Source organism: Triturus cristatus, chromosome 6, assembly GCF_964204655.1.
Source record: "Triturus cristatus chromosome 6, aTriCri1.1, whole genome shotgun sequence".
NCBI classification, from domain to species: domain Eukaryota; kingdom Metazoa; phylum Chordata; class Amphibia; order Caudata; family Salamandridae; genus Triturus; species Triturus cristatus.
In genome coordinates, this window is record NC_140589.1 from 154,434,068 (window position 1) to 154,456,989 (window position 22,922).

Sequence of the window (22,922 nt, forward strand, 5' to 3'; positions counted from 1 at the left end):
TACCCGGTGGGGGGGGGGGGTGGAGGGGCGGGGATAAAAGGGAGTCGCCTGCCCTATACAAACCCACAAACTCGGGATTGAGCAGAATCTCATTCCAACACCTCCTACTCATCCATCTGCATAGCAGGCAAGCAAGGAAACAGGGGAGCACGGTGGAGCTTTGGCATGGGTGGTTGCTAATGGGAGAAAAAAAGGTAGATATATCTGGAACTTGAACCACCATCCTCACAACTCCTCCAGGTCCTTCTTCATTGCCGGCCTCAGGAGTCGGCTCAATGGCCCATCCTTACAGACCCCAGATCTAGGATCACCCAAGGGTCTGTGTATAAATGGACCTGTGAGGAATAACAACATATCCTGTAACCTGTACCTTCTGGAAATTATATCCATTATGAAGCAACATACAAACATAATTGTTGACTGTATCCAAGTTTTAAGGGACAGTAATCATGGCCAAAGTATCTCCTTGCACAAATAAATATTGTATTATAGACATGGCCCAGAGTGCTCCTCAGTTTTTCTACAGGGGCAACTGGTCAACATTAAGCTCATTTTCTTGTTCATGACAGCTACCCTGCATTTACCCTTGGGTTTACCATTCAGCGAGTAGGGAAAGGGATAGCACTAGAGTTAAAGGGTCTAATAGGATTGAATCTTTTATTACATCTGAGAAGAAAAGCCAGTGCCCATTAACGTTCAACTAAGGTCCAAGTAGGATAACTTGTGGGTAAAGTCAAAGTTCACTGCAACAGGAAAGTTAACAGGAAGTAAGTAGGCTACAGGGATCCTCGTAGGCGTCGACCCACTAATGGTCATTGCACTATAGAAGCTGAATCCATCTCTGTAGTTCAAATTATAAAATCATTATAAAATAACCCTTCATGTGAACGTGTGTGATGCAGGTGCATCCAGAAAAGAGTACAGCAACAAAAACGTACGAAGAGAACTACAGTTATCGTACATTCAGAAAGTCAAAGAATTATTGGCTTCCACACATCTCTCTCCATCTCCCTAGGAGAACACTTGATGTAGGCAATTTCCATAGAAGAATGAAATGGGGGGCAAGTGGGTAGCGCCAAGTGGTTTAAAAATAAGGATGGCTCCTGGAATAGTGTGGTTCTGCCATATTTTCCAGGCATCTATGGCTTTCAACCATTCCGCACGTGAACCACCATACGCTTTGTAATTACTCATTTCAATTCTAGCTCAAACAGATCAAATGTTACAAAACATTCTGCATATGGAATCGAAAGCATTGCCTGATACAGTGTGAATATTACTGGATACTTTGCGGATTTCTGGGTTTAGAGAATACCATGGTTTTGGTCTACATCAGGAAACAAAGCGCCTGGAAATCATTTGTTAGCGCATCATCCAAGGTCTGGGAGAAAAGAGTACAATACACTGCAGAGGACAAGCATCCAATGACACAGGAAGCTGGAGACCATAATCAGAGTAACTTTGAAAATGTGCAGAGTGGATGGTTCGTATTTATTTGTGTTGGCTATAAAATGCTATATTTCTATGGATTTTCTATCCGCCATCTTGTCATGATGGTGACCGGGTTACCCTAATGTACAATTTGAGGATAGCCGTCCAGTGTTTATTTTCATGTGCAGAATGGAGGTCCACAGGCATTTGGAACCAGTTCTTTGTATAGGTGAATGGATCTCCTGATGGAAATGGTGAAGACGGTGACTGAATGCCACAAGTTTTTGAGTGATCTCTTTGACCATCAGAGGGGTGATTTTTATAAGACACATAAAAGGCAGTTAAAAAAGAAAAGGCTTTCTCTTACTTGTGCAATGAGAAAAGGTAAAAGAAGCACAAGTGAGGGCAATTCACAAAAGGTACTTATATGTGGACATCTGTAGAAGATGCATACCCACAAGCATTTGATTTAGCCTTTTTTGTACCGGTTTACGGCAGAGGACTTTCAGGTCCCGGTTGTCTGCCCCAAAGACGAGAGGATATCCATCCGTGAGTGTCATGGAAGCTATCCTGGCTGATGAGGGCTGAAGGCCCGAAACTGGTCCTTGAATGCTTGTTTCCAAATGGCACGGTGAGCAAAGAAATTATGGATTTAGGCCCAGATCTCTGTAATGGGGTGAATGTATGACATTGTTCTGCATTCTGTCCTTCAATTGTTCTTTTTGCATGGACGCAGGCTGTGGTACATTTAATAGGCTGCTTTCGCCTGTTCAAGCACAAGCCGCACAGCAGACATTTTGGTTCCTGTGTGCCTAGTCGCTCAGGAGAATTTGTGCTTACATTTCAGCATTCTTCAAGACGGCACTCGAGGTTTGGAAGAATCGCAAATATTTTGCAACTTTTTCAATGGCTGGTGCTTTGAACCTTTAGGTATTTTCTACTGAGTCAAATGCTGTGATGAATTGGCACTAGTATAGCATACACTCTACTGGTATGACATCAAAGCACTTTTTGGCTGTCCAGCGGTGGTTTGCATAATAAATATGACATTATATGAAGTTCTACAAAGTTCTTCGGGACTGTTCCTTGTCGGAAAGGACTGCATCCTCGGGCCCTATGGCGCTGACCCAGAATAAATCAGATACCAGGATGCGGACCGCTGGATTTTAAGCATAGCTGGGAAGAGCAGAAAAAAATAACTTATTACAAGGTTGTGGGGGAGGGGATATGTGCCTGGGTGAATGTCTAAACAGGTTTTAGGCTACTCTCACCACTGTAAATATCTGAGCCAAATTATTTTTTTCTGGGAATTGGAAAGGGCACTATTATTAGTATTTCTGCAAGATGATCCTGTGCTTCCATGCCAGAAAAAAACAAGCACTGGCAAAGCAAATAGGTCTGGAACTACCTGCCAGCATTGTTTTCTAATAGTTTTTTTGCAAACCTATATAGTTGAGGCAGCTCCTAGGCTCTCACCAATAGAAACAAGCACTGGCAAAGCCGGAAGGTCTCGCCTTCAGGACCTTTTGTTTTGGCTTTGCCAGTGGTTTTAAGACATGCTGCACAGCATGCATTCAGCGTAGCATGGCTAAAGAAACCACATTAAAAAAAATAAAGGCACTATGACGCATAGGTCCCATCATTTTGCACGGGCATCATGTATACGTGTGCCTATAAAATGGCTCAATCTATTTTTTTGTTGTTTACAGAATGGAATCTGTGCGGGGGGGATTAACTTGAAGGCGTGGGTGGGGGGACAGCACAGAGGGCTGGTGTGGCTGCAAACAACATAGAGGGCGTGGGTGGAGAAAGGCATTGTGGGGTGGAAGCAACACAAAGGGTGGAGAGGAGAATCAACAGGTGAGAGGGCGTGGGGGGAGAAAGCAACATAGAGAGCGGGTATGGGGAGGAGAACTGACAAGAGAAAGAAGGAGGGTGCAGTTGTAGAGAAGAAACAAGGAGGGTGAAGGTGGCGGGTGAAACAAATAGGCAAAAGAGCAACGGATGTACACAAGGGCAAGCACACCACGATGAGGCCAAAGAGAAGCACTTGCCCGACAGAGAACAACACAGAGTGCAGGGACAGAAAAGTACATGGGGGAGACGGCAGGAAAAGATATGCACTCTCATTGAGTTCTTAAGCCAAAAGAAAAAAGCAGTGGAAGCACAGAAGTCAGCCAATCAAAAGAGACTGTAAAGAGGCTATGCTCCATGAGAGGGACAAACACAACATTGACAAGCTGGGACATGGCTTAGAAGCAGGCAAATGAGAGTGACAAGAAAGCCAACCAATAGAGGGAAGGGTGGACTCCAAGATCCTGTATATTCCTGGTGAGCCCACAATATGTCTATTGCAACCAGACAGCTGCAAACAGGCTCGACATAAAAAGGCATTGGCTACAAGCAAAAATATGTTTTACAGTCCTGCCAAATTATGCAAAATTTCCCAGTGGGAGGAGGGGGCGGGTCGTCAGAGGGGTGTGGCCAAGTGCCTCTCACACCCAAAAAAAACAAAGGTTCTGAGGATGCCCCCGATGTCTGGCGAAGTTTCACACCTTGTTATGGACATAGGCTGCGCATAGCATCCAAACAATCAGCTGGAGACCTCTCTGGATTGGATACCAGCCAATTTTGTGCTCACCATGTGATATCAGTTCTGTGAAGGAAGCCAATATTGTGCGACACATTGTAACACCTTGTGAGTTGGAAGGACTGGTTTTTAGTCTCAAAATGCATACGTTGCCTTAGTAGACCTTACCGCTAAAAGGAACTACTTTATGTGTCAATGTGCTCCTTGTGAAACAACAGAATGCTGTCACTCACTGTGAAGTTCTCCAATGGCTAAGTTTTTTCAATGTTATTTCCCATAGAGACTTTAGACATAACTACAGCCTGAACTGCTTAACGGAATAACACCAAATTTGGCAGAAAGCTAGATCTTGGTCCAGAAAGCGCGTTATTTGTGATTTGGTGTAAATCTGTTTAGTACTTTTGGAATTAAAGAAAAAAGAAATACAGATATCTAGGGATGCAACCCCCCACGGATCCCCCACAATGGATCCGTGAGGTCACGAGCCATCAACAGTGCTCTGATTGGCTGGCCGCAAACTGAAATCAAGGTTCCAGCTGCCATTTTAGAGACGAGGGAACAAGCACCGGTTTGGGAAATTGACAAAAAATGGAATAGAAGGGGTTAGGGTAGAGGTACCCTGACCCCATGTGTGCAATATAGGGGTGTAAGAGGGACCCATGAATCAAAATTAATGATCCTATATGTATTTTTCCCCACGTGCGTGAACTCGCTGATCCACCGCAACGTTCAGCTTGGCCCCCCCATGTAAAATTGCAGTGGATCCGCGAATTTGGCCGTAAATTAAGGAAATCTATTTACTAGAACCCACTGAGATAAACATGCACCGACTCACAGATACTCAGACACCCACTCACAGACTATCACAGCCACTCACACACTGAAACACCAAATCACAGCGTCACTCACAAACTGACATACCCAGACACAGAGCCACTCGCTCTGACACACCCATTCATAGACCCACCCACACAGACACTCACAAACCCAGTTATAGACCCTGTGTGGATCTGCAAATTCACCATGAAGTTACATAGGGGCCAGGCTGAGCACTGCAGAGGATTTGGGGAGTTGCATAGAAAAAAACAACCAAATTGATATTATCCTCAGAAAACATGGAAAAGGATAAAGAAATACTGACCATTTAGAAGTTGTATAGCACAAATAAAAGATGGCAGGGAGCCTGTGATATGTAAACTAGAGCAGATAGTAAGAGCACATGGTCATGGGTAGCTATTCTACTGAGAATGGATGCAGACCGCCGGAGTTGTCACTGGAGATTTGGAATGAAAACAGATTTTACCAGACCTAGAAATAAAACTGGGAGGACAGCAAAGAGCTTTACAGTATGTTAATTAAGTTAAAGTATATAAAAGTATATTTAGATAAAAAACTGAGTGTACATAAACTGAAAGATAATGTGTAGCTTCTAGGCACAATACTAGAAGGGATAATAAAAGGGAGCCTAGATGAGTACATGAACTAAAAATACAGTGAACAGGAAGGGAGAAAGAGAAATTGGTATACTGAAAGCATAGTAATTTTATTAAGCCAGAATGAACGTGTTTGAAATTAGATCTGAGTGTTTGCTTACAGTATGTAATTTAATAGTATGTATTTTGGCACACTCGGAGTCAGGCAGACAGGCACTTATGCACCCCAGTTACACTCCTACAGAAGCACTTATGTACCCACAACTCATATATCCAGACAGTAACTGCAACTCTCAATCACACAGCCATAAAACCATTCACACAGCCATTTACTCACCTCTACGTCCACGTTTGAGTACTAGTTTGGCCTTGTAGCCTAGGGGTGGGAGGCATCCGCAGAATGCATTTTGCACCACAAGAAGAGTTTGAAGAGGATTACTTCAGCACTCTTGAGAAGGGAGAACCCTGATTGTAGTTGATCTCAGAATCAGGGACCCAAACGGTAGTGGCTTTAAGAAGGATGGAGAGGAGTAGAGAAATGACTGGGCAAAGTCTCCAGAGGAGAGAAGGGATCCCCAGAGAAAGAGTTCTGTATTGGATATAATGCAGGAAGTACGGTCTCCTCCCAAAACCAGTCCCCTGAGGACCTCAAGGACAGACAGGCTGAGTGGGACCTGAGGCTGACTCTGGCCCAGCTGGATGCAGAGGAGAGAACAGCTGAGGCTAAGAGAGCCTTGGAGGAACTGAGCACGCCAAGGAGCTGGACTCAAAGGCAAAATAGGTGTTAGAATCTAGCAATAATGGTGGGAGCACCACTGCGGTTTCCAATGCAGAAGAAAGAGTCCATACATCCATAGACTTGGTGCCTGACGTTAAGAGGGGGGGATACAGACAGGTGGTTTCTGACATATGAAGGTACTCTAGAGGTACAGAGACTCGCTGAAGAGGATTGAAGAGCTGGCCTTTGGAGTCCTATTCCTGGTGATGGGAGGGACGACATACTATCTCTAGAGAAAGGGAAGAAATTAAGGCATCCCACCATCAAGGAGGCCCTTGTCGGTAAGTATGAATTCATCCCAGAGGAGTGCTGGTTGAAATTCAGGGTAAGTCAGAAACTGTGTCACTGCTACGGAGAGGATTTTGTGGAGTGCTTTTGAAATGTTTGTAAAAAGTACTGCTGTTTTTTAAGAAGTTTTATACTTTTTCTTTTAAAAAAACTAGGAAGAAGCAACTGGCTTCAGACTGTGAAAAACATGAAGGTTCAATGGGGATCTAAGAAAATAATCAAATATTCCTGTTGACAGTATTTGCCACGTCTATGTGATTAGAAAAGCAGTACTTGCTGCTTTAGGCTTTTTTCCTCCGTGTCTTTTGGAATGCTACATGTAATATACTGTTCTATGAAAGAAAGTACAGACATCTGCGACTGTTCCAAATTTAAGATGCATCTTTTATCCAGAACAGCATACGATTATGAGTACCACCTCTTGCTTAGTACTCTTTTCTAGAAAAGAAAATCAGTCATTTCTCCAAGAGGTGGATTTATTTTTGTTTCTGATGAAGAGCAGAATAGTTTGAAATATGTGCTTAAAGTACCTCCAAATGTTTGCCGGATCCAAAAAGCAAAGTTCTCCTGGTGTCTTGAATTCGATGCCTTTATTGTTACAGTTTGTTTTTCAACAAGTAAGCTGGACAATGGAACACCCTCTATGCGGGATCAACAACAAAAAACTCACCAGAAGGCTGCAGACCATTCAGAACTAGGTGGCCAGAATCACTCCTAACCTCCAGTGCCTTACTCACACCACACCTGAATGAGCTCCACTGCCTCCCCATTCACAAACCAGCACAATCAAACTCCTCACCCACACTTTCACACCACAACATAACACTGGCCCAGCATACCTCAACATATAGCCTCACGAACAGTCAAGACACCTCCACTCGTCCGGACTCCTACTTGCACAAATCCCACGCATACGAAAAACCAGATCTGGTGTTTAAGCCTTCTCCTACATCACTCCTAAAGCATGGAATGACCTGCTACCACACAAGAGCCTTTTCCTCACTTCTTGAATTATGTAAGAAGCTCAAGATCTGACTTTGAGTAGTCCCACTAGGACATGGGCACTCGCAAACATTTTCCCAGGGGCCAATAAGTATGGTCTGTGGTTTGCTCGCGGGCCGCATTGATACCACCATGGGGGGAGTGGGGCTTTGGGAGGGGGTTGTAAAGTGGGCATACAGGGAGTAGATGGTGTGGACAGTGAGTCATGGAGGTACTTTTAGGGGTTCATCCATACCACCCTCTATATTAAGCCCCTAGTCACTGGTAGAGACATAGTCAGGGTCACTGGAATTATGCGGCAGAGGAGAGCAAATTATGTGGCAGGGTTGACTAAATTATGCAACAAGAAAAGGCAAATTATTTGGCATTATGAGGCAAATTTTGTAAGAGTATAATTTCATTATTTTCCCATTCTTATACTTGTTAGCACTACTTGGGCATAGGATGCAACTCAGTAGTATATTAACACCAAAATATAACAATAAGCAACAGAAAGGTGACTAGTCAACCTTTGTGAAGCACCTTGTACTGCGGTTAACACATGTTGCTGTAACTTTAGTAGCTTTTGAACTATTCAAGCTAGAAACAAAATCTTTTTTGATTAGAAACTGCAGATAGTCCAGCAGATGATGGAGTGTGTGATAAGTGCTGCAAATCCATAATTCTGCTAGAAACGCCACCGCATCTCATAATTCCAGGGATCCTGGCCATAGATTTGACAATACGTTGTTCTGCTGTATCTGAATCGCCATCTCTTTACGGCACCTTGGAGTTAGCCCTCTCTGCCTACTACCACTACTTTGGGGGTGTCAAGAGTAAAAAGACAGTAACCTGTTTATTGAATTAAAATGAAATACAATTGCACTATATATCCCCGAAAACCTGTGAACAAACCCCACTTCATCAAATTGTGTGATTTTAGGCAATTGTTTTCTTTCACTTTGCCTTCTCTTTCTTCATTAGCAAATATAAGAGCACCGTTAAATACATTAGTTAGGGATGCACGTTGTTCATAACCTTCCCTTGTGCTTGATTTAATACATTAAAATGTTGTCCATGTATAACCACCCAGGCCACCCAGAGGGGTCCACGTGACAACTGACTTGCCTTTTAGATAACTACTGGCATTGTGTCAGTGTGGAGGAGCCATGAACGTTTACACTTTCATTTTTTTAAACTATCACTTTTAAAAAATACTTATCAATGCACTGATATCATTTGATGTACTAAGGTGAAAAGCTCCTGCATGTTAATGAAATTCACTTTTTAATTTTAAAGAAACTTTATCATACTTTTTCCACATTTGTCACAAGAGGCCTTCAAAAAATTAATGAGTTCCTAAAGCCAAGTGGTGCCGGGACACTCCATTGTATTTTTTCCTTTACATAAGCTAATGTGTAAATGAATGCATGTCCATTTATTCAAAATATTTCTGAATGTCCGTGCTCTCTCAAGGAAACAGCAGCCCAGTGCTGGTGTTCACCGGGGGAAGGGAGGCATTTGGAGGTGAGAAGGGTTCCAAGTGGCCCCTGGGCCGTACTATGAGTATTATTGCACTACAGGGGCGACTTCTCCGCTACGGCGGAGGAGCGTCGCCCCACTAAGTACCAAAAGAAAGTGATAATAACATAACATTTAAAGCGTAACGTTATCATTTTCTTGTTGGAACCAGCCTGGTTGTGGCGGGCTGAGTTGCCTGGGAGAGGGAGGAGCAGAGGTTCCTGCTGCACTTAAGTGCGCATGACGGTTTGGCTGGCTGTCTTGGGCTGGCCAAACCGTCATGCGCACTTTGCATGTTCTCCAGCCAGGCTGCATTACAGCCTGGGTGGAGAACATGCCAAGCCTCCCGGTCCTCATCTGAGCGCCGAACCACGGTGCTCAAACCAATCACAACGCTGCCTTAGCAGCGCTGTGATTGGTCAGGGGATTCTGGGAGGCTGGGTGCTTCCTGTTCCTGTCCGAGTCGGAGAGGGTGCGGCTGGCAATCTGCGATAAGGTAAGTTTTTTTTTTTTTCTCTAAACCCCTCTCCCCTTCCCTGCCCACCTTCCACCGTTTCCAACCAGCCGCCACTGTTGCACTAGGCCCTAGGTGTGCCTAGACTCACACCTGCTCAGCGCCAAGATACCCACCTGGGTGAAAGTGCGCTCTACAAATCGGCGTAACATAACACGCTTGGTAATAACAGCAGCTACCGAGTATGGAAGGTCTTTATTTTCTTTAGCTTTGGGGTCCTCTTTGTATCGCTATCCAGGTTTGTTAAAATGTCAAATGAGATCAAGAATGCTTTCAAATGTGTTTTATATAACATCACATTTGAAAGCATTCTTGATCTAATATATATATATATACACATTATCTACATTTATCAGGATTTAATTTGTGATCTAGTTCTATTTTTTATTTTTTTCCGTATCTCCATATTTGTTTGTGGTCTGTGAAAAACTGAAGTTGAAAATAGTAGCTTTCCACATTTATTTAACAATTACAGCTACACCCTCACTTGGATGCCTATCACATTTTAGTACTAGAGTCCTACTTAATATACGAAAATGGCCACTGTAGGCCTCTCATTGCTGTCAATCTGTACAGCTATTGGCTTGCAAATGATGAGTGACGGTCATTTAAAAAAAAAAAAAAGTTTTAAATATTTTTGCTTTTAAAAACGAATATGACGGGAACCACAACTGTGTGCAAAACAAATAAAAGGCGAGCGGTTTACACACAATCCGCCTTTACTTGTATAATTTACCACAAAGTTCACCTTTCCTTACCGCATAGATCTGTCAAACGAGCCGCATATTTTGGTCCTTCATTGCCACATAATCTCAGTGAACCGGCGCAAAGGCCAGGCATGGAGAAAACGCAGCAGAGAGAAGCTGCTGCCGCATTTGAGGACCCAGGATCCTGTTCTGGGTCCATCCACAGACCTGTTGCGAGGCTTGACTTAACGCACTGTGTAAAACCCCGCCTTTACCGATTACCACTACGTCACCTGGACAAATGCTTGCTTTAGTCAAACATTTCAGTTAAACATTTTTTTCAAGAGACCTTCGGCTGCATCATTTTCTAATCTGCCGTGCCTCCGACGAGGGGTTTCTACCTGTTCTTATCCGTAATTGCTCAACCCCCGAGTTTACAAACATTGGAACACATTCTCCCAGGAGTTGGCGCTCCCCACAAGCACTGTATTGTTTGTGCAGGGATGTCATCTGCATGACACGGCAGCTCCGGGAGGGCACGTGATTTTGACGAGCTGTTTCTCTATGACTCATCCCCGCTCAGCGTACGATTATTAAAACATTTTACAAAGTACAAGCGGATGTGACAAGTTCACTTCATAAAATCATTTCAAGTAAAGAGCATTCACAAACACAACATCTCTGAATGAACAACGAACGTATCTTTGTGGCAGACGATACATAAAGGGTAAACTGCCCGCGGATGAACCAGAACTGGTTTCACTCTTAACAAACCTTTGTGAGCCACGCCTCAATACCCTGACTGACAGAACCGTGAGGGTTTAGAAATTGAAGTCATCTGGCGATAGGCGCTATATTAAGAAAAGAACACGGGAAGGGCATTTAGAGATTGGATTATGCCCCCGCCGCGAAACTCGTGGTCAATACACATGGTTTAGATTTGCGACAAAGGCCAGTATTCAAAGTGTAGGGTCTCTGCGTGCTCCATCCGCTGAAACCTGTGACCGGCGACCCCTGGCCGTGAGCCTGGCTTACCCAAGCGCACAATGCGGGGACTTTAGGCGCACGTGCATTAGGTCCAGCCAGAGGCGCTGGACAAGGAATAATGACACCATCTGGAGGAAGGCTTGGCGTCTATGGAGGATGCGCTGCACGACTGCACCGAGCAAAACTACATTGCCCACGATTCCCTGGGACAATTACTGATGCTCTAATTTCGTAATTAAGAGGATCGATGCACAAGAGCGGGACTGTCTGAGTCTTCATAAGACCTTCTGGGGCATATGTATCAAGCCTTTCGAATAGGCCCGTTTGCGAACGGGAAAAACCCTTTTGGGATGAATCATCACAAAAGGCCATCGCAAAATAGGGAAACGCAAAATTTTGATTCCCTATTTTTGCAAATGTATTTAAGGAATCGCAAATTACAATCCCTTCAATGCAATTCTGGAAGCACCCAAGTTGTGCGAATTTGCCTTAAGAAATCGCAAATTACCACCAACTTCAAGTTGGTGGTAATTTGCAATTTCCTAGGAAATATGCACTTTTTTGCATTTTTCAAAGTGCCATGTGGCGCACATACATGCCCGCCACATGTGCACACATGCATATTTCAGGAAGGAAACAGGGTGTCCTTTTGACGCCCTTGCACCCTTGAAATTGCATTCGCAATTTGTGAGTACCTAATGGGTACTCCCAAATTGTGAAAGTCTTCCCATTCATTCCTATGGGGCGCATAGGAATGAATGGGAAGGCATTCCTTAACTGCAAATCGCAATTTGCAATTAAGGAATACGTAGGAATCGCGATTAATATTGCGAAACCTACATAGATTTCATGTTGCGAGTCCTTAGTAGCGATTCGCTAAAATTCGCTATTAAGGACTCGCAAAACGTTGTTTTTTTTTATACACATGCCCCTCAGTCTTTGGAAGGGTTAGTATATGGCTAATGAACATAAGAAGCCTGAGCAAGACAGGATTCCAGGCTAAACCTTCAAAGCTTTATTCAAAAATATGATAATTGCATAAAAGCAAAGAGAAATTTGCTAAGAATAGTCAAAGTAATAGTCTACAAGAGGACTAACATAAGGTCAGCCTCTGGAAAAAAATGCAAAAAAAGAACAAAGTATAAATCAATAAACAGATAGGCACAGAGTCGGTCTTCCAAGGAAACCCAAAAAGAATTGTCTCTTCCCCGAAGTAACACAGCTTTAATAACCTTTCAGGGTACAGAAGCCACATGCATTTCATGGTCTGACATGACAGGATGGAGCTAGCAATGTTGCAAACACATGAACAAATCACTATTCTTGTAATACTTCTAGAGACATCTACTTCCTACTGAATCTCATTGGTTAGGCTCTGCAGAACTAATTAAGGAAATGAATTCACATTTTATGTAGCACAACAACACAATGGTTCATTCAGCTAATGAACGACATGTACAGAACATTGCCAGGAAATCTTGGAAAGTTGTAAAATAGAGAAACACACTGAACATTGCTTCCCATAGTGAGTACCAATATTGCATTACAGACCCCACAGTTGAGCCTCCTTTTTCGATGACTTTCCTGAAATGGAAAAAACCACAAGTATATGCAGAGAGAGAAAGAATTGTTCACATGAAATAAACATGCACTATTATTCTGCAAATATGGATAGCAGTCAATGCAAGGTGAGTAAGGCCTAGTCAGACTAAATGAACCACATCTAAATTAGGCTTCATTTCTAATTACTAATCCACTGCTCTGATAATTTGATCATCATCAGAGAGTTTGCGAACCAACCACACAACCACAGAAAACAGCATCACCCCCTCCCAAGAACCGAGTGACAGACTCACCGACTTTTTCTACAAGACTACCATCCTCTAGAAGAACTTCGAACCCAGTCCTTAAATTTCCTTCACCTTCACGCACTCACTGAAATAAACACGGACCACCGATTTACCTAATGGGACTAGCTCACATACAGGACACCACCACCACCACCACGAACTCCTGTACCACATTTTTAACCTCGGAAGCCACAGGATCAGCCGCAAGCTCACCGCCATCTTCAGCTCCTCACCCGCTACAGCCACCTTTCCCGAAGACTGGAAACATACAGAAATCAAACCACTCCTCAAGAAACCATCCGCCGACCCGAGCGAACGCAAAAACTACCGGCCCACCTCCCTTTTCTCCTTCTCCTCCAAAGTCAAGGAAAACACCATCAACCGATAATTCACGAAATACCAGGAGCAGAACCTTCTCCTAGACACATCCCAATCTGGATTCTGCACCAACCACAGCACATACACTGCCTTGATTGCAGCCACCAATGACAGAGCCTTCCTCGACCGGGGAGAAACAGCAGCTCTGATCTTCCTCGGCCTCTCAGCGGCATTTGACACCATATCTCATCACACCCTGATCAGAAGACTGCATCACATTGGTATCCAAGGAAATGCCCTCAGGTGGATCGCCTCCTTCCTCACCAGAAGAATGCAGAAGGTCAGCCTACCTCCATTCATTTCTAAACTCAAGGACATCATCGGCGGTATCCATCCTCTTCAACACCTACATGACCCACTTGGCCAACACAGTCTAATTAATCCCAGGGACTAATCATCATATCCTACACAGACGACACCCAGCTCATCCTCTCGCTCTCAGAAGATCCTGCCAACAAAAGAATCAACTTCCACAGGTGCATGACGAGCGTCGCTAACTGGATGAGGGCAACTGCCTGAAGCTCAACACGAACAAAACGGAAGTGCTGATCTTCTGCAAAACCACTCCCCCTTGGAATGACTCCTGGTGGTCCTCACAACTAGGACCATCACCCAATCTGACCAACCAAGCCAGATCCCTCAGCATAATCCTGGACAGCAAACTGACCATGAAGCCCCAGATCAAAGCAGTCACCTGTGCCAGCTTTCGCACACTTCGCATGTTACATAAAGTCTTCAAATGACTGCTCATGAATACCAGGTGTACTGTCACTCACACCCTAATCACCAGCCGATTACAGCAATGCACTCCACACTGGAGTCACAACACACCTTCTGCAGAGACTCCAGGCCATACAGAACCCCACTGCCAGACTTATCCTTGACATCCCCAGATGGACCCACCTCACCCCCACCTCAGACACCTCCACTGGCTCCCCATACAGAAGAGATGCCAATTGAAGCAGATGATCCACGCATACAAAGCCCTGCACAACCAAGGACCAGCCTACATCAACAATCGCCTGAATATCCACCACCCTAACAGACAACTACGCTCTGCCTCCCTCTCACTCGCCCACACCCTCCGCATCCACCGAAGCAACAGCGGAGGACGCTCCTCCCACCTTGCAGAGAAAACCTGGAGCGACCTTGCTCTGCAGTTACGGACCTCCACATCTCTACTGGAATTTTGGGGAGCACTCAGGACTTGGCTGTTCGATGAAGTCACCCGAACAATCATGACCCTAAAGCATGGATACCCTCTCAGGTGATTAGCCACACTATATACATCCACCCGATTTATTGATTGATTGATTGATCAGGGCAAGCTATTTTTTTGGGCCTACTGGCCAGTTCTACAGAGAGAGCTCGGGCTGGCATACACCTGGTGTTCTGGTCATTCAGAAAGTGAAAGAATAACAAAGAAGCCCTTAAATCTTGTTTTTATCTTGTCACATTTGGTGTGCCTTCAAAGACAGGTCAAATGTCAAATGATGTCTTCTTTCAAATCGCTGCCTATTTCTTCCTGGAGATCAGGGTTTACTTTTCTTTCTCTGACCGCAAGGTTAGAGGAGTTTGTAAAGTGAACTGTCTGACAATCATGCTGAGGTACACACAGGAAGTGTAAAATAGAAGGCTGCAGGATGTCAGTTTTTTTCTGAATACACAACATTTAACTAGTGCGTTAATAAACTGTGCAAATATTTCAAAACATATCAGCAGTTACAAAAGAACTCTTTCTATTATTATAGTGATTGTGAAGTGTGATGGAAACAGTGTAACAGGATCAAAATAAACCAGAACACGTTACTTGGTGATGTACAAATGATAAATATTTGCATTTCCACATAATATCATTTGTGCGCTATATAGGTTTAGAAGTATATCTGCATGTCAGTAGAAAAGTTTGTGGCTATTACAATGGAAAATGTGCTGCCTGTGAATGACAGAGCATTACCACATCATGCTTTAGTAATACATTTATTTAAAGTGTCAGTTTTTAAATGTGAACTGAGAAACCCTCCTTCCCCACCCTAATGACAATGTTATTAGTGAGGTAGAGCATATCAGGGGTCATGTGTACCCTATATGTAGGCTAGATTCTTATTATACATGGAGCAACTGTTTAGTCTATTAAATAAACAAAACCGTGTTCTGTACAGCAGACATGCCAAACTCACATATTTGAAGGTACTCTCATACACGATCATGCAGAAAATGGCGAAATGCCTCAGATCACACAATTTGAGACCCGTTTATGGGACAAGAACATTAGTTAGGTAGACTATTGAGGTCACTGGTGTAGTAACAACTTTATGATTTTTTTAAGGCTTGCTCTGTATTAATAAATTGTATTAAAGGGTGTTCCTCTCAAGCAAGCAATGTTCAGGATGTCCTTGTCTTTGTAAATTGTCAAGGTCCTTTGCTCAAGTCTTTTCTAGAGTTCATTCATTAGTTGAACTGCTTAATGTATTTCCTTAATTTCCTATGCACATATCATTCATTAATATGCAGTAGAAGTAGGTGTTTGTAGATGTAACGTATTGTATGCAGCTTATGTATTTGAACATTTGGTGACTTACAAGGATGATACATTGCTAGCCAAACTGTGCCAGAATGTTAGAAGAAAATATGTGTGGCTCTTCTGTCTACAATCCTACAAAACAATATGTTTTGGGGGTACATACCAGTCTTTTCTGGCTTCCCTTTGGAGGCAGACAGAAATTGAAATCCAAATTCTCAAAAGCTATGCAAGCATTAAAATTAGTTTCAAAATCAGTTTAGTCTTTTCAACAATCAAAATGAAAACATTAAAAATTCAGAGTCAACTTTCTGATGAATGAGTAATTCAGCATCAGAGTCCTTCATCTTCCTATTAATGTGCGTTTTCAAGGAGGTTATTCGAGCAAGAATTGAAAACCTTTCATGGCAAAGCCTCTTTCTTACGGCACAATGTTTGCCAAATATGTCCAGTCAGGAGCCATGTATTTCTTGCTTGTTGCCCTTACTCTTTATGATCTTCTGATCACTTCATCATCGGTTTTTAAATCAATCGGCACTGTTACTATTTTAGCTAAACTCTTAGCACTTTCTTTCAGGCTCTCCTTATTGCAACCAGGGTGGACTGGCTGTAGTGTGCATCGGGTGTTTTCCGGGTAGGCTGGAAGGGTGAAGCTGGTTTTTGAGCGGTGGGGACCATTTTTGTTAAAGGACAGGGCCGGACTGGGAACCAAAACCGGCCCTGACAAAGTGCTCGACCGTCGCCCCTTGCCCCGGGGGCTTGGGGGTGCCGCTGAGCTCTTTACCAGGGCCGGTTTTCGGCCGATTTTGTTACAGGGCCGATTTTGCAGCTATGCTGCAAAAACTGCCCTGTAACAAAAACGGCCCCCTGGGGCCCAAAACCGGCTCCACCCGTGCGGCGCACCAGGGGGATTGCCCGGTGCCCGCTACGGCCAGTCCGGCCCTGTTACTGGAGGCCAGTTTTGCAGCAGTGCTGCAATAATGGCCCCCTGTAACAAAAGCAGCAACAGTGTGTCACACTACGATTCAATTTTTACAGGAACATCTGCTGACAACTTATTAGCCATTTGTTTATTTGAAAAGTCTACACTTCTTTTCCCGAGAGGGGTAGGTCTGTAACTCCCACTGGTCTAACTGTGGATCGAGAAGCACCAGTATCAATCGAAAATGATATGGGATGGCCATTAACATCTCCTTCCAAATATGGACCATTCTAGTCTACCTCTAAGACTGCATCAATCATACACTCCTCCTCCCGACTCAGGCAGGCACCGTCATTGTGCCTCACTTTTATCAGAAAGGACTCCGGGTGCAGCTACAAATTATGGAAAATTGTCAGTAACTGCTGAATGATTCAGCTGAAATGTTTTAATTTGGTTGAAATCCTGATATGTTTTTTTCGGCATAGGTTGTTGTAGGATTGGGTCTGCGGGCATAACCCCATTGAGGGACCATTTGCATCTTATTTTGAATACATTTAACTTACAACTCCTTTTCCAGTGACCTTTTTTACAGCACGTGACATGCTCTTATTAACATTTGAATATCAACTTTATTCAATTGTTTACTAAATCCTCTCTCTACCTCTACCTTGTGAACCTCTAATTCCACCTTGGATACTTAATACTCAGCAAATTCACTCATTAGACAACACACACGGTTACTCTGGATGCCACCTTGAAAACCACCTTGGCCACCTATCTGAAAGAACTGCATCTGTGTCACTGTCAACTTTTCCTACCATACTTTGAGGAAAAGGATGTCATCTAATTATTTCACTTGCCAACACCCCATACTCTGCTGAAGATGGGTAGTAATCACTGGATGCAAATTCAACATGTAATCAGAAACTAATCCGGACATGCCTTTGACAAGACTTGTTCTCAATGATACAATGTTGTCTTTTTGAAATTCACATTCAGTCAATATCATTCTGTAAATTTCTTCAAATCTACATTAAACTCTTCCGCCAACCTCACAGGTTTTTCATATGCAACAGTAGTACGCTTCCCGGCTTATAAATTCAAAAACACTGTTTCTTCTTTATTACATTTTGGTTCTTTTTCTTACACATGTCCGAATCCACAATCTGATATAAATTCTCTGATTTCTAATGTTTTATTCTCCACCACATTTGCCTCAGATGACTGTGCAGCCTAAGACTGTATGAGAATGCCCTCTGCTTGACTCACTTGTTTTAATTTCTTACGGGTCCGCATGAGCCTCATTATACAGACGTGATCTCAACATGATTATCAAATAGTCAATAAATGTATCATCTTCCTCAGAATCACTCTTATTCTGACACTTTTTCTCATACTTCTATTGTTGTTTCCCATCTTATACTCTTATTTTGTCTGAGTCAGTAGCAATCGCAGTAAACATGGCCACAATTTATAATACCTTTCCGCGCAACTCCTTTTCCCACATATACAATATTTTATCCAGTCAATTTTTCATGGCCTTACCAACTTGACCCTTTAACATTTTTTTGATGTCTTCTCTCACTGTCCAATTAATCTAATTTATTCAATGTTTAAAATTGTGAAGGTCTTGATTGTTGTCTTATATCAAACATGACACGCGGAACATACTCAAGTTTCCCAACAAAAATAACATTCCCGGGAAATTGCAGCTTTTTGACATCCTTTGTAGCCTAATGCCATTTTTATAAACAAACGCAATGGACCGCACTCCGCTAGCTCCTCCTCCGGGTCACCCCAAGGGAAGCTGGTACATGAAGTTCTTGAGTGGTTCACCCCAGTGGGTGCAAGAAAGTACTTGTTGAACTGATGCTCTCTGATGGAGTTCTTGAGTGGTTCACCCCAGTGGGTGCAAGTAAGTACTTGTTGAACTAATGATCTATTGACCCGATACATGTCCCGGGTTTTAAAATATCGCCCGAGACATGGCTCGGGTTTCGGGATAACTTCCCTCCTCAGTAGAGAAAATAGTCAGGGGTAGAAGAGCCTTATGCCATTCTTTAAGCCACAGGCACATACGTAAACCACGATTCAGCATTATCTCATATGTAGCACTTCCTACTGGAGTTGGAACTTCCCGACCATAGAACTGTGTCTTAAATGTTACCATTAGCACACCTATTTCCAATTCGACCAAACTTTCACAATACACATAATGAGCCACAATACAATTTCATAACAATGTCAACGAATCAAAACAACTAAATCTTTGTCTGCCTACCGGAACATGGGAAGCGAATCAAATCATATTACATACATACAACTCTGAGCAAGGTTTTTTAACCGGAGGTTCAAACCAACCTGCAATGCATGTATTATATATGCACAGAATAAAATGCCACAAGTCCTAATTAGTATTCATTCACTGCTAGATTACTAAGAATCTTATAAACTTTAACTCCTAATTAACCTGGTGCCACACCTTATTCAGCAGACAACTTTTTATCTAACTCGAGTTCTCCATAACTATAATACCGTTACATAATCACACAAAATCATCAATATCTTCAACAACATATGATCGCAAGACGCATTACAATGATGTACAATGCATTTCACTACATGCATGCTAACAGACCCAATTCAGGTGAAAGACTACCCAATTTTTAAAGCCACAAATCGCTTTATTTTAGCTATCGCCTACCTCTGCTTCAATAGAAGACAATGAGAAAAATACATTCCCCAAATTTTTCTTTAAATAGCCCATTTTGCTATTTTAAAACAATGTGTCACAGCTCACGTTACGCTCAAATATAACACTAACACAATCACCAAATCAATATAACTTATTGCACAACATTTCACACTGAAAAAACCCTATTAATACTCAACAAATCCACTCAGACAACACAAACAGTTACTCTGCAAGATTCTTTAACTTTATGCCAAAAGTGTTATTAATTAGCTTAGTGTGAAATAGTTTATTTAATTAGCCTGTTGCCCACATTCTCCAACACAAATCTGTCTACAAATCTGTTAATATACTAATTAACTAATCAAGATTGGGACTGCCCGAGTCTTCGTAAAACCTCGTGAGTCTTTGTAAAACATAGTCCTAGGGTAATAACAGAAACCAGCTCAAAACACGATTCTAGATTAAAACCTCACAGGTTTATTCAAAAATATAATCATTATAGAAATCCAAAAGTAATTAGTAAGTTATTTAGGAATCAGAGCAATCAAAATAGTCAAAAGAATATTCTGCATGAGGACTGACATAAGGTCTATAATAAGATTTACAGAGGTAGAAATTATGAAGAAAATCCAAGGAAGGCTTGAATACAAATCAGAAAACAGACCGATATAGAGTCTGCTCAGTTAGTAAGCCAAAAAAACAGTATATGCATAAATCAATAAATAGACTAGTGTAGAGTCTTCCTTCGAAAGAAACCTAGTAAGAACTGGCACTTCTTCAAAATACCCCAGTTTTGATAACATTTCAGGGTACAGAAGCCACATGCATTTCATGGTCTGATATGTCATGACAGATGCGCTAGCAATAATGCAAATACATAAACTAATCAATATTCTAATAAAGAAGATACTTTTAGGGAGATCGACTTCCTTAATGCATTTGATTGGTTAGGCTATGTATAATTAATTAAGGAAACAAACTGACAATTTACGGATCTCGGAAATACAATGGTTTGTTCAGCTAATGAATGACATACACAAAACATTGGCAAAAATCCATGAAAAGTTACAGAATAATCAGCCTGAACATTGGGTTCCTCAAGTAAGCACAAACAATACATGAGAGACACCATCATTCAGGTTTCTTTTTTGATGATTTTCCAGAAACGGAAAAACACGCAAGCATACAGAAAGAAAACGATTTGCACACTTAAAGTAAACATGCACTATTATTCTGCTAGTTTGAATCCGTGCAAGTTACCCGAGGTATATACGGGTTCTTACCTTGGATCCAGGTTTTTGATGCTGTAGACTCTCGATTAAGGTACATATACCAGGTCCTTATCAGGGAGGCTGAGACAGGACGCCTCGCCGAGTACTAACCGATATCTACTTCCACCCACATTTCCTCGCAACACGTCCGCATCATGCGATGCGCCATTATTGAAAAAAAACACCCTGATAAAGTTCAATCCCTATTGGACGAAACATGTTGGCTGGAGCCTACATTGTTTGATGAACCACATTTAAATGAGGCATTATTTCTATTTAGTAAAAACTCTAAAGCAGCAGCCGCAGCCTACTCGGATATTGAGTTTAAGCTTTTTTGTGGTCCAAAGCATCCTAGGCAGTCAAGGTGCTGCAGCCAGGATCTTGAAACCTGCAACAACTTCAGAAGAGTTGTTCCCACAAACACCTTGCATTCTGGACCACCATCATTATGTTAAAACTATTATTCTAAGGATGCAATTGTATTAAGGAAGTGAGTTTGAACATTTATAGTTAGAGACTCTTCCATTTGATAACTCATGAGCTAGAAGCCAAATATTAACTACAATTTGAAGGGATTGATGAACTATCGTTTCTCAGTGCATTTGGATCCATGCCACCTCAAGTTATTATTTACATCGGCTACCACACGGCCGGAATGGTCCTAATACACATTCACTGTCCTGTTCGCCTCTCCTTCTGATGCTGTGAAGCGAGTGTGTCTACAGCATGTGATATACTTGACCATTTCAATGAGTTGATAGAATCCTAATTTGACCCCTAATAGAAGGACCTACATGGGGAGAGACTCTGTAGATGGTTGAGTTTGAATACACATATTACTTTTTAGGTAAGAGCTTTATTTTACTGGGCACTGAACAAGGGTGATGGTTCACATTGGTGCTAGTGTCATTCATTGATAAAATGTGGTTTTATCATGGTCTTGCACAGCCTTCTAACCTCTCATTTAGACCGACAAACACGCTTGATGGTCAAGAATTGAGGCCTAAGTACCACTTTCACATTATCATTTATGCACTTGACACAGGAGAGTGACTGTTTTGATCCTGATGAATGCCCAGAACTGGATTGTCGTTATGGCAGAAACATACGTACAGCATTACACACAGCTATTCTCACTGAATACTTGAGAGCTAACATAGCACCCCAGGCTCTAGTGGTGTCCAATGCCCCTAAATTGATTCTTGACAATAAATTTTTCAAGATCAATTGGTCCAAGATTGCTTGGAAGTGCTCTCGAGATTGGCTCATTTTATTGATTACCACAGCAAAAGAGACATCAGATTTGCTGATAATAGAGATACAAACATTGGAGAACCAGTTAAAATGTTCTGCCCAAATCACCTTTTATAAAAAACGTTTAGAAGAATTCACTCTGAACGAAACTAAGGATGATCTGATTAAATAGAAGGTGAATAAATTGAAAAAAGATATGGACAGATTTACCCAAGAAAAAAAATCTACCCATACATAACTGATGATTATACCACACAACCAATTAAAAAGACCAATCGAAGAGGAGCACGAGGGTGGCACCAGAATACAGACGAATGGACCTCGAACTCAGATGATTGGAGCCAGTCAGATGACTCGGGTACCAGTGATACAGAGACTGCACAATATCCGGGACAGATGAGAGGACGGGGGCAGTTTGCATACAGACCTCCACCTAATGCCTGGTGGCCGCCTCAACCATGGGAATTTAAACCACCACCTTTCCAACCTTTTCCGTATCAAGGACCTGGCTTTCAAGGACCTTTTTTAGGCCAGGACAGGGGACGAAGAGGAAGACGAAGAAACAACAGATATCGTCGACCGGAAGCACCACCGGAACTACAGAGACCCCAGGTACAGTGGTACCCCTCCCTGGAACAACGGATCACACGGAGTATGTCGGGCGCATCGACCAATGCCGCAATGACCCGATAGTCAATTTGAGCCAGAAAATCCTAAATCCTTTGGAAATCACAGTATTGAATAAAGGATTAGGCTTTGTTCCCACGTATATGGGCGATGATTTTAAAACTCAAGAACTTTTTGCTTTATTTCGTAAAATCC

The 22,922-nt window shown here is 42.5% G+C and overlaps 1 protein-coding gene across 1 annotated transcript in view; it reads right to left on the reverse strand.

Moving 5' to 3' along the window:
- Positions 1-22,922, reverse strand: part of TMEM63A (transmembrane protein 63A) — a 362,396-nt gene that overhangs the window by 270,845 nt on the left and 68,629 nt on the right. The gene's annotated exons all lie outside the window — the stretch shown is intronic.